Raw genomic sequence first — 13,311 nt, 5'->3', positions numbered from 1 at the left:
TATAATATTAGATACATTTATACCTCTGCCTTGGCAAGGAATAATTCCCGAGTGATGCGATTGCAATTACGGGAATGCGTGAACAGTAAAGGAATACTGTTCACTATTTATAGGCACAAGACACATCCTGTGAAGAATTACAATCATGCCCCTCATAAAAGTTTACAACAATGACTCAAACACTTGTGGACTAAAAGGCCATTCTACTTTTAAGTCGGTTTGCAATTCCGAAGCTTTATGAACAGCAACCTTCGGTCATCACGTGCAGACAGCTTCAGCCGAAGCTGTTTCTTCCTGCAGGACCTTCGGCGACGAAGCATGGTCCCAACAGTAGCCCCTTCGCGGTGCTAGATCGTTTTTCGTAACGAGCTTGATCCGTGAAAAAAGTCTCCTAGGCTTCAGGAAGCCGAAGGTCCAAAAAACACCTTCCCTGAGCTCGTTGTCGAAAAACGATTCAGTTTCCGAGCGTGTAGCGGTCCCACCCTGCAGCGGGTGTAAGCAGCTGTTTGCCTGGTGTAAAAATCCTGACGGCTCACCTTCTTACCTGCAGCACTATATAAACAGACGGGTAGGTGTGAAGTTACCACAGCATTCATTGCTATTGCACTGTTTTGCTGCCAAAATTTTTAACCATAGCCGAAGCTTGACTCTCGCAAGCAGACGAAGCTCCAGTTTTAAAGCCTACTTCGTCAGAAGAAAAAACTTCGGAAGAAAAAGTTCTTTAGTTCCCAAGAAATTCAGAATTAAATGGCCAGAGTGCGCTCTACCGCTAGAGTTGAGCGTGAGGGAGGCGAAGCCGAAGGAGCGGAGACTGTTCCTATCTCCGAAGCGATGCAACAATCCGGGCTGGTGACCTCGGAAGGAATCCGTACTACCGAGACAGAGCAGACTGCTGCCGAGACAGAAGAAGCTGTTGCCAAAGCGGAAGAAGGAAATATTGAGGAAGCTGATTCTGATGATGATTACCATATTGCCGTGCCAAGCAAGCCCAGCCACTTGGACTTCGGGAAATCGACTGTCTCCAAGGCTGATTTCTCCAAGATGGTGAAGTCGGGTTATTTCAGTGAGAATGAGAAGAAGCTACTTCGCTTCGGGGGGAAGAAACTACCCCGAAGCCAGAAAAAGATGAAATAGTTATTTTTAAGAGCTTTCTAAAAGCTGGATTAAGATTCCCCTTAAATAGGATGATATCTGATGTGCTGCAAAGATTTGGTATCTACTTTCACCAACTGACTCCCAACGCAATTGTCAGGCTCAGCGTCTATATCTGGGCTCTCCGAAGCCAGGCGGTGGAGCCATTTGCTGACAGCTTTTGTCGAGTTCATGAGTTGCATTACCAAACTAAGGCCAGAAAAGATGGATTGCATGAAAATTTTGGTTGCTATAATTTTGCTTATCGGAAAACCACGAAGTTTCCCGTGATCAGCTACCGAAGCAAATGGCCGGCGGGCTGGAAATCAGAATGGTTTTATGTCAAAGTTGATGAAGATAAATAGAAGTTGGTTCAGAGCCCTCTTGAATGAATCTTCGGAGAAACAAGACCCCGATGCAAAATGGCAGTAGAAGGTCCAACTTGGGCTGCACTGGGCGAATTCAAAATTATAGCAGAACATATTGGCACTAGAGATTTAGTGCAAGAATTCCTGGCCTTCAGAGTTTTTCCAACGATGAAAGAGTGGACAATGCCGAAGATTAAAGAGGAAAAGAAAGAGGGGGAACTCGTCAGGCTACCTTATCATTATAAATTCAAAAAATATTTTAAAGTACCCTGCCAAGAATGGCTTGATACAATTGAAATAATGAGCAATGAAATTCTTGGGAACAACTCTAAAAAAGAGGACCAACTGATGACAGCGGCCTTCGGCACTCGGCCGAAACGAAGGCTGAACAGGGTGCTTGATGCCAAAGGATTTGAATACGCTGACTACGGTCGACTGGGTGGAGATGCCGGAGGCCCGAAGCGAAAAAGGATTGCCAGCGCTACTGACGAAGAGGTCGTCAAGGTAGCCAAAAAGAAAAAGAAAGATTCTGAAAATCTTAGCGCTGAAGAGTTAAATCCTGAGCCGAAGGTGGCCACTTCAAGAAAGAGAAAAGGTGCGTCCCCGGAGCCGGAAACGCCGGTCCGAGAAGAAGATATTCCTACTTCTCCTTCTGCTGTTGAAGTAGAAGAGATTATGAAGGTAATGACTGAACCCTTGCCTATCAGGCTAAGTCCACTGGCACTGGAACTGACGAAGTTTTTTCAGAAGGACAAGGCAGCTTCAGCAGCAGAAAGTCCTGCGAAGCCGAAAAAACGGAGAATTATTCAAGTAACAGATGTGATCCACCAGACGCCGCCACCGGCAACGGTAGCGAAAATTCCCTTTGCTGAAACTGCCGAACCCGAAGCTACTGGGATGAAAACTAGTGAAGCTGAAACCAGCGAAACCGAAGCTACCGGGGCCGAAGCCGGGGCCACCGAAGAGTCGAACCTGGAAACTACACTTGAGGTTATTGACAATATTCTCCTAAAAATGGCCGAAGAAGAAGCTACTGTGGCTGCAGTGAATACGGCAACTGAAAAGGGGAAAGAGCAAATTGGTGAAATTTCTGAAGGAGAAGATTTTAACTTTCAAGACCTACTTGGACAAGAGTTAACAGACGCTGAGAAAGAGGAGTTGAAAAAATATGTCGTATCTTGCGGATATAAATCAGGCGCTATGCTATTTGGTGGGGTGAACGAAGGGAAACTAAGGTGCCTTCGGAACCGCACCGAGGCCAAAATTGTCAGAACCCTTTCCAAAAGCATTGGCTTGCCGAAGGTGGAAGCGGACTTGTGTCGTTATCAACGACACCACATCGCCGGAAGCTTGCTTTATACTAACTTCAAGGTAACGAATATTTTTGTTACTTTATTACTGTTATTATTAACCTTTGGTCGTGTTCTAACGAAGATCATTTCGACAGAGCATATTATTAAGCAAGGTTCTGAAAATGCAACAAGATCTGGAGGAAGAGAAAAATAAAGCCGTCATTCAAGATTTGGCTGAAAAGGTTGAAAACTACGAAGCCAATCTGAAAAAGAAAGACTTCGCAATCCAAGATCTTGAAATCATGGTCAAAGAGCACGAAGGTGCATTAGAAAAGAAGGACTTTGTTATTCAGACCATGGAGGGCTCTTTGGCTGAAGTCCAAACTGAAAATGACAAATTAAAGAATGAATTGCTTCGTCAATCAGAAAAATTTGAGCAAGAAAAGAAATATTTTGAAACAAGCCTGAAAGCTGAAGTGGATAAATACTCAAATTTGCAGAAATCCTTTACAGAACTTCAGGAGAAATGCTTAAGCTTCGGCATCCGATGTGTGCAGCGGCTGAAGGACGTGTTTCACTCTGTCGGAGCTAGCTCTTCGAAATTTACACCTTCAGCTGAAAATCTGCCAAGAACATTAGAACATATTGAAGGCGAAGTTGATGCCCTTGATGAAGTTATTGGTGGGCACGCTGACTTCTGCGCCCTGGTATCTTCTCGGGGCACAGCTGCTGCTTTTTTGAAGGCTGGCTGCACACATGGAAACATCGTGAACAGACCAAACTTCAGCCTGTCAGCTTCAGATTTGTTAGATATCCCAAGCTTAGCTAGAAGCATTGGAAATAGGTTCATGACCCAGATCTGGGTAAGTGGCGGGCGGAAAATGGCAGGCGACAAAGCTCGAAGCCATCTGAAGCCGGTAAGAAACTTATGTTTGTTACTTTTACCTTCTCCTTTGAAATTTGTACTTTTCTTACTGTGCTGTTTGATATATACAGGATGACGAAGCTAAAGATTGACAATGCTGAAGTTTGACAAAACTGAAGACGAAGCCTTAGCTGAAGCTTAAAATTGCTTGTAATGCGCTTTCCTGCAAAAATTCTTGGAGAAACTCTTGTAATATAGATATGGAATAACTTATGTAAATTTGTACATACCTTGTAATATATTTTGTCTCCTATAACCGCATCCAATCTGCTTTGCTGTGGACGAAACTTCTCTTTTTAGCCGAAGGCGAAAAACACCTTCCCTTCTTTTCGTACACAACGAAGCATAGAAAATTTTTCCTTCGAATCTTTTCCTTATTCTCTGAAGCACCTGTCTTTTTTGTGTAGCATGATGATGACTCTACATATGTCTAAATGAATGTTTATGAATGCAAATGACATGATGATATGTTATGTGCAAATGAATATTAGGACACATGTTCAAAAAACCATAAGCACGGCCCTTCGTCCCCTCAAGAATGATAAAAATCTTTTTGTCGTTTACTTTTCGGCTTCACCGTTTACTTTTCGGTGTATCAGCGTTGACTTTTCGCTGTAAGCCTCCCTTAGGAGCTTCTTCGCCTTTTACTTTTGGTGGAATCAGCGTTTATTTTTCGCTGTAAGCCTCCCTTAGGAGCTTCTTCGCCTTTTACTTTTAGCGGAATCAGCGTTTATTTTTCGCTGTAAGCTCTGCATTCCCTTAGGAACGACCTTTGAGCTTCTCCCTGTTTTCTTTTCTCTTTTCTTTGCACTCGAAGGTGCGTTCTCAGCTTTTACATTTACATTTTGGGGGATATTGCTCTTATAGAATTGGAATAAGGAAAAGAAAAATTACATGTTGTGGCCCCATTAAAAACCTTTCTCCCCCTTTGGAAAGGAAAAGGTTGCCACAAAAAAGAATATAAAAAATTACATCAAACTAAACATAATATCGCCGAAGCTCATCCGCATTCCACGATCTAGGAATGTCATTGCCGTCCATATCCTTCAATCTGTAGGAACTAGGTCTTGACGAAGATACTACCAAAAAGGGGCCTTCCCACTTCAGCTGTAATTTGCCTACTGTTTCAGGGTTAGATACTCTTCGAAGTACCAAGTGTCCTGGTTCAATATTCTTTAGCTTGACCTTTCTATCACGCCATTTTATTGTTTCAGCTTGGTATTTATTGATGTTTTCCACAGCTTGAAGTCTAATCCCTTCAATAGCATCTTTTTCCACAGAGCAATCAGCTTCGTTTTCGCCCTCTGCCGAAGCTACTGTCCTTATCGATCCTGTTTTAGCCTCTTCTGGGGTTATTGCTTCGTCACCAAACAATAGTTTAAAGGGTGTAAAGCCTGTTGATCTTGAGATGGTTGTGTTATGACTCCACACCACTTTGATTAACTCGTCTGGCCACTTTCCCCTTGGCTGATTGAAGATTGACTTCATTATTCCTGTCATTATGATCCCATTGGCTCTTTCAACAAGTCCATTAGATTCTGGGTGTCGGACTGATGCAAAATGGATCTTCGTGCCGATTTGATTGCAAAATTTTCTGAAGGCTTCAGAATCAAACTGTGTTCCGTTATCCACAGTTATAGCCTTCGGCACTCCGAAGCGACAAACAATGTTTTGCCAGAAAAACTTTTGAATAGTAAACGAGGTTATTGTGGCTAAGGGCTTTGCTTCAATCCATTTGGAAAAATATTCCACTGCCACCACCACATATCTTAAGTTCCCCTGTGCAGGTGGTAATGGACCTAGCAAATCCAGACCCCACCTTTGCAATGGCCAAGTGGGCTGTATTAATTGAGTTAAAGACGAAGGTTGTTTTTGATCTCTTGCACATTTCTGACAACCTTCGCACTTTTGAACTAAATCCGCTGCATCCGAAGCTGCCTTTGGCCAATAAAATCCTTGGCGAAAAACTTTCCCAAGCAAGGGCCTAGATCCAATGTGAGATCCACAAAGACCTGCATGTATGTCCTTCATTAATTCTATACCTTCGGATCTGGATAAGCACTTGAGCAATGGGGAACAGACCCCGCGCTTGTATAACTCCCCTTCTATTATGACATATGGTCGAGCTCTTGCTTCTATTCTCCTGTTATAAGTTTCGTTGTCTGAAAGAAAATTACCCTGAAGGAAAGAGATGATTTCAGTTCTCCAATCTTCACTATAAACAGGGGATATGTTGAGAATTGCTCTTTCAAGAAGCTCGACCGAAGGTGCTTTTATTGTTTCGAAAAATACTTCCGAAGTTATAGGCAGCCCCTGGGCTACCGACTTAGCCAATAGATCAGCGTATTCATTTTCTCCACGAGGAATATTTTTGACAGAGAAACCTTCGAAGGAAGCCTCAATCCTTCGGACTGTATCTAGATACCTTTCAAGCTTCGGGTCTCTTGCTTTGTAACTTTTGTCAATATGACCAGAAATAACTTGAGAATCAGTTTTAAGAATGGCCCTTCTGATTCCCATTGCCTTTAATTTCCGAAGACCCAAAAGCAGAGCTTCATACTCGGCGATGTTATTTGTGCAACTAAAATCAAGTCTTGCCGCATAACAAGTTTTAACTTTGGAAGGTGAAACCAACACAGCAGCCGCTCCTGCTCCGAAGGTTCCCCAAGACCCATCGTAAAACATTGTCCATGCTTCAGCGTCTTTATTTGTTTCTTCCTCCTGAGCCCCTGGCGTCCAATCGGCAATGAAGTCTGCTAATGCCTGGGACTGAATCGAAGATCTATGAACATAATCGATACAAAATTCATTGAGCTCTGCAGCCCATTTTCCAATCCTTCCAGTAGCTTCTCGGTTCCTCATGATATCCTTCAGAGGTTGTGAAGAAGGAACAATTATGTTGTAAGCTTGAAAATAGTGCTGAAGCTTTCTGGAGGCCATCAAGACAGCATATAGTACCTTCTCCAACTCTGTATAATTTTTCTTTGATAAACTAAGAACCTCGGATACAAAATATATTGGGGCCTGCCTCTTAACCTGGCCTTCAAGCTTCTCCTGAACAAGTGCTGCACTTACCGCTGAGTGCGAAGCTGCCACATATAATAACAAAGGAGCCCCTGGCGTGGGTGGAGTTAATGTTGTTAGATCTATCAAATACTGCTTCAGTTCTTCGAAGGCCTTCTGCTGGAGTGGTCCCCATTGAAAGACTTCAGCTGTCTTTAGCACTTCGAAGAATGGTAAGTTTCTCTCTGCTGATCTAGATATGAATCTGTTGAGAGATGCTAACCTTCCTGTCAATCTTTGAGCCCCCTTTTTTGTACTTGGTGGCTCCATTCGAAGTATAGCTTCGATTTTACTTGGGTTGGCCTCAATTCCCTTTGTTGAAACTAAGCAACCGAGAAATTTCCCCTTCTTTACTCCGAAGACACATTTTTCTGGATTCAGCTTTAGACCAGCCTGTCTAAAATTAGCGAAGGTCTCCTGTAAATCAGCAATGTGGTTATCCTGCTTCGTGCTTTTTACAATGATATCATCAACATAAGTTAGTACATTCCTGCCTATCTGAGAATGGAGAACCTTTGCTGTCATTCTGCTGAAACTTCCTCCAGCATTTTTAAGCCCCTCAGGCATCCGAAGGTAGCAATATGTCCCACTAGGGGTTATGAAGCTGGTTTTTGGTTCATCTTCCTTCTTCATCCATATTTGATGATAGCCTGAATAGCAATCCAGCAGACTCATGAGCTCTGATGAGGCCGCTGCATCAACTAAGGAATCTATCCTTGGCAATGGAAACTCGTCCTTCGGACAGGCTTTATTAAGGTCAGTAAAATCGATACACATTCTCCATTTACCATTGGCATTCTTCACCATGACAGTGTTAGCCAACCATTCTGGATATTTTACCTCTCTAATAACTCCGGCACTGAGGAGTCTTTTCACTTCATTTCGAGCACCTTCGGCCTTGTCATCAGACATCTTCCGAAGCCTCTGTTTCCTGGGTCTGAAGGATGGATCAACATTGAGCGAGTGCTCAATAACATCCCTGTTAACTCCGCAAAGATCATTAGCTGACCAGGCAAAAACATCTTTATTGTTAAACAAAAACCTTATCAAGGTTTTCTCCTGCTCTTCGGACAATTGAGATCCCAATAGCACCTTGTGCTCTGCTATATCCTCACATAAGAGCATGGGTTTCGGCTGGTCAGCCGAAGCAGCTTTTTCCCTTCTGAACTTGTATTGCTCACAAGCTTCAGTTCCATCTATATTATGGATTGCTTTTGAGTCTGTCCAATTTCTTTCGGTCCTTCTGGCAGCTTCTTGACTTCCATGAATAGCAATGGGCCCTTGGTCCGAAGGTATCTTCATGCAAAGATAAGCTGGATGCAGAATTGCTTCGAAGGCATTAAGAGTACCATGACCAATGATTGCATTGTAAGGGTACTCCATGTCAACGATATCAAACATAATTTGTTCAGTTCTTGTATTGTTGATGAATCCGAAGGCCACTGACATTGAGATTTTGCCGAGTGCTACAATCTGCTTTCCTCCGAAGCCACAGAGGGGATGTGTGGCATCAAGAATTTTATCTTCGGGCTCTTGCATCTGTCTGAAGGCTTTAGCAAATATGATGTCAGCTGCACTGCCTGTATCAACCAAAACATTGTGGACCAGAAATCCTTTGATAACACAAGAGATAACCATAGCATCATTGTGTGGGTAATCCTTAAGTTGAAGATCCTCTTGGGAGAAGGTAATAGGAATGTGAGACCATCTTGACTTGATGAAGGGTCCTTGCACCCCGACATGTTGTACCCTTCTCTGTGCTTCCTTCTTCTGCTTCTTGTTGGCTGGTTCTGAACATGAACCGCCTGTTATCGGGAGTACCAGCTTCGGAACCGAAGCAGCTCCAGCTTGAATATTGAACGAAGCCATCAGCTCAGAAAAAGTGGTAGTGAGTTCACCGGAGGTGGGCGCCAATGTTGGGGACTTGTTCTCAAATGCTATGAATTAAGAACAAGGCAACATAAAATGTTAAATGTTAACGTCCTTCGTCCGCTGAAGCATTATTTCCTCAAGGATTTAATGAACTTCAGACGAAGGTTAAAACGACAAAATTACGAAGGTTGAATTTTCATAATTAAATTCTCAAAGATTATATAAAATAATGTGAGATATAAAGCATTAAAGACAAGTAAACTATAAGCACACAACATCATTTACATATCATATAAACTTGATGTATTCAAGTATAATATTAGATACATTTATACCTCTGCCTTGGCAAGGAATAATTCCCGAGTGATGCGATTGCAATTACAGGAATGCGTGAACAGTAAAGGAATACTGTTCACTATTTATAGGCACAAGACACATCCTGTGAAGAATTACAATCATGCCCCTCATAAAAGTTTACAACAATGACTCAAACACTTGTGGACTAAAAGGTCATTCTACTTTTAAGTCGGTTTGCAATTCCGAAGCTTCATGAACAGCAACCTTCGGTCATCACGTGCAGACAGCTTCAGCCGAAGCTGTTTCTTCCTGCAGGACCTTCGGCGACGAAGCATGGTCCCAACAGAACCCTTTCGAGGGGCCAGCCTTCGAACCTCTGACCAGTAGTGGGCGCGGAGCCCGAGTGCTCTGAGGCGGCTGTTGAACCCTTCTGAGGGGCCAGCCTTCGAACCTCTGATCAGTAGGGGGGCTCGGGGCCCGCTTCCTTCACGGAGAAGGATCCCTTTCGGAGTATCCCCTTTCCCGGTCCCTGTAGCAAGAGAGAGAAAGAGGAAGTGGAAAAGGATATGAAATCGAACAACGTGGCGCACCTTTTTTGACGCGGTCATTATGGCGGAGGTGAAGCGTCGCCTGCTTCGCCTGCCAAAGGTGCCGCATGTCCTGCCGCAGAGTTAATGCGACGGGACGAGTGGTTCGCGGGGCAGCCGTTGTGCGTGCGCGAGCCGTTCGAGGAACGGGCGTCTCGCTTTGGGTTTTCAATCTCGCGGCGGGTTCGGGCGAAGTGTTAAACGGGTCTCGCCTGGGCCTTTATATATTCGGGAGAGGGACCGGTGACGGTTCTTCACTCTGCTGCTTGCCTCCCACTTAGGTTTTCGCAACCCGAGGGAATAGCCAGAGAAAGGAAACCGTGCACCTCGTCCTCTCCGCCGCCACCTCTTCTGCTTCGTGATGGCTGACCGGGTGACCGTTGTTTCGCCGCGCGACCCGTGGCCTTTCTCCACCGTCACGGCGGATGAGCTGGAGGCCCTTGTTGCTGATGGTTTGCTTCGCCCTCTCTCCGGTGACTTGCAGCCGGAGTGGATGGCCCCTCCGAGCGGAGCCGCCCCGTCCCCGCCGCCGGGGTATGTGCTGAGCTTCGTCTCCTTTCACGAGCGGGGGTTCGGAGTGCCGGCAAGCCGTTTTATGTGGGCGATTCTGCACGTCTATGGGGTGGAGCTGCACAATCTCAGTCCCAACTCCATCTCGCAAGCAGCCATCTTCGCGGCAGTTTACGAAGGATATTTGGGGATTGCCCCCCACTGGGACCTGTGGACCCATCTCTTCTCCATGGAGCTTTTTGCCTCGTCGACGGGGGAAAGAAGAGTTCGCATGGCGGTGCGGGCCGGTGGCTGCATCCTCCAGTTGAGGCAGGCGCAGGCGCTGCAGTACATCCCTGCCATCCTCGCGTCTTCGAACAAAGGGTGGCAGCGCCAGTGGTTTTATCTCCGAAATGACGATGGGAGGCTCCCGTCGTTTTCTCAACGAGTGGTGACCGCCGCCGGCGATAACTGGCGCTACGGGGCCCCGCGCGAGAGACAGAAGAATCTCCAGCCCATTTTGAAGGCCTTGGAGGAGCTGCGAGAAGGAGGGCTCACCGCCACGGGGGTGGTTGCCGCCATTCATCGCCGAAGGGTGCTCCCCTTGACGGAGTGGCGACTGCCGCTTTGGGAGATGACGCCGGGGGTCGACTTGGAGGGTTTGCAGATGTCCTCGGACCCCCTTCCCGCCGACGACCTCCACAGGCGGGTAGCCGGCACAGTAGGGAAGTTAGACACCGGCGCCTTTTCCAAGCTCTCGATGCGTCCCGATCGCGGGTGTGTGTCCCTGGTGAGTGTCCGCTCCTTCTTCCTTCTTGTGTCGGATTGCCCTTGGTTCTCACAGCCGAGACTTTTCGTCCGTCTCCAGGAGGTGGGATTTCACAAGCCTTCCCTGCCACCGGTCCCGGAGGACGCGGTGGACCAAGCTGCGCGGAGGGTCGCCGCGGAGAAGAGGAAGGAGAAGAAGGATGCGAAGAAGGCTCGGGCCCGCGAGCAGATGCGGGCTCGAGACGCCTTGGAAAGGCTTCGTCGTCGACAGGAGAGGGATGGGCTCCCGAGGGAGCCGTCGCCGGAGACGCCTGATGACGACGACGACGATGAAGACGATGATGAAGACGACGACATGGCTGCCCGCCTCGGCCTCAGCCCGGATCTGAGGCTGGGCCAGGGGTCGTCGAGCCAGCCCCCGAGCGGGCTGGCGCCGTCGGTATCCGGGGCCGGGACGTCGGGGTCCCCGTCCGAAGAACGGGGGCAGGCCGAGGGGGTACTTGACGCCTTGGCCAAGGTAGTTGAGGTGACCCCGGGGAGTCAGGCCGAGCCACCTGTTCCCCAAGAATCGTTGCCCGTGCCAACTACGCAGGAGGGTGATCCTCGGGTCGTCGTGGCTGCGCCTGGGCAGTCCGTCCCTCTGGTGCCTCGGGCGCCCAAGGCAAGGATGGTGCCGAAGCCGGCAGCGGGGCTAACCTCGGTGGTACCTTCGGGGATCGAGGCTCGAGAGACCTCCCCACCGGCACCATTGATCATGGCCCGGAGTGGGTAAGTATCTTAGGATATCTTCGTCCTGGCTCCGCCTTCGTGTGTCCTGATCCTGCTCTTCCTTTTCTTCCCAGCAAACGGAGGCATGGTTCGACCGGTCTGGCCCCCCGGAAGGCCCTCAAAACGGCGCCGACTTCTGCAGCCAGTGCCGCACCGGGCCTCGCCGACCAGCTGGCCTTCTTACAAGATGCCCCAAAGCGGGGGGCCCAGGCGGCACAAGTTGCCGTGTGGCGAGCTCCCGAGGCCGACTCCTCCGTCGAGGCGGCCGTCGTGCCGAGGGAGACTGCTGGCGCGGCTGCGGCCTCGAGCCCACCAGACGCGTTGCCGGCGCTGGCACTGGCTTCTGCCGAGGTGGTTGTCGTTCTGGCCGTGGAGCCACCCGTCGCCACCGACGCTGAGATGGCCGAGGCATCACTACTTGATGCCTCGAAGGAGGGGGGAGCAGAACCGCGACCCATTCTGGGGAGCGGCAACCTCGTCCCCGCGCGGCGCAGTCCCGACGGGCGGCGTCAGTCGCTCCGGTTTTGGACCAGTGGGGCTTCGGATCCCCTCTTCGTTCTTGACGATGAGCGAGAGGAGAAGTCTTGGGACGGGCTTCGTGAGTGTGCTGAGGCAATGGTGGGGTCGCTTCGGTCGACCTTGGAGGTCCTTTGCAGGGATGTTCCCAAGATCCTCCATGTAATGATTTCAAGCATACCTTTCACGTGATCAAGGCATTCTTTGTGACGCCCCGCTTCCTTTCCTCAGGATCTGACGGATCTGAGCGCCGCCAAGTCGTCGTTCATCCGCTGTGAGGACGATGTCTGGGGTTCGCTGCGGTCCCTGAGGACCACGCTTGCCGGGGCTACCGAGCGCCTCTCCCAACGGAGCGCCGAGGTGGCGGACCTTCGGTTGCTTTGTGTCGATCTGGGAGCAGAGGCAGCGGCGGCACGCGCAGAGGCGCAGCGGCAGCAGTTGGAGCTTGGCCAGGTCATCGGCGAGCGGGACCAATCTCGGGGTCGGGCCGCCGAGGCTGAAAGCCGGGCTGAGGCTCTTGGAGACCAGTTAGCCGAGGCGTTTGCTTGGGCCGGAGCCCTTGCGGCAGACCTAGCCGTGGCCCAAGCCGCATCCTCAGAGCAGCGTGCTCGAGCCGAAGGTATGTCTTGGCTGTTTTAAGATTTTGATTCAGCTTCGTTCCTCAACTCATGTTTGAAGTCTTCTGCTTTGGCTGTTTGCAGAGCTTGAGTCTGCCCTCGATGAGTCCACCAAGGCACTTGCCCAGGCGACCGAGCAGAGGGAGGCCGACCACGCGGCCATGTCCGAGGCCATCTCGGCCTTCTGCTAAGAAGGGGCGAACCCCCTCTGCGTCAAAATTTTCCTCGAAAAAAGTCTTCCATCAAAACGACTTTCGCGTCTCCCGGCTATATCAGTAACAGGACCCCAAGAAACGAATAAGAGTGCATGTAAGTGGCAAGGCCGACCGAGCCGAGGGACTCCTACGCCTCTGGGATACGGATACCTCACTCGTCGCCTACCGCGAAAAATAACTCTTACTTGGGTAAGCAATCCTGCTAATGACGAACGAGTCCGGATACGCAAAACAGGAGGAAAAGAGACACAACCTTATATTATGATGATAAAGTGTTCGGGCCTCGGCGGCCGCAAAAGACACATATGCATTCAAAATAAACTGCTCCAGCAGAATCAGGCGTCGCCCGGAGAAGGAGCCGCGCCCTCGGCTTCGTCCCCACCCTCGGCGAGATCCGCCCCGG

The sequence above is a fragment of the Zea mays genome, chromosome 7 (assembly GCF_902167145.1).
Source record: "Zea mays cultivar B73 chromosome 7, Zm-B73-REFERENCE-NAM-5.0, whole genome shotgun sequence".
Classification (NCBI taxonomy): domain Eukaryota; kingdom Viridiplantae; phylum Streptophyta; class Magnoliopsida; order Poales; family Poaceae; genus Zea; species Zea mays.
Note: the sequence above shows the minus strand (reverse complement) of the source record.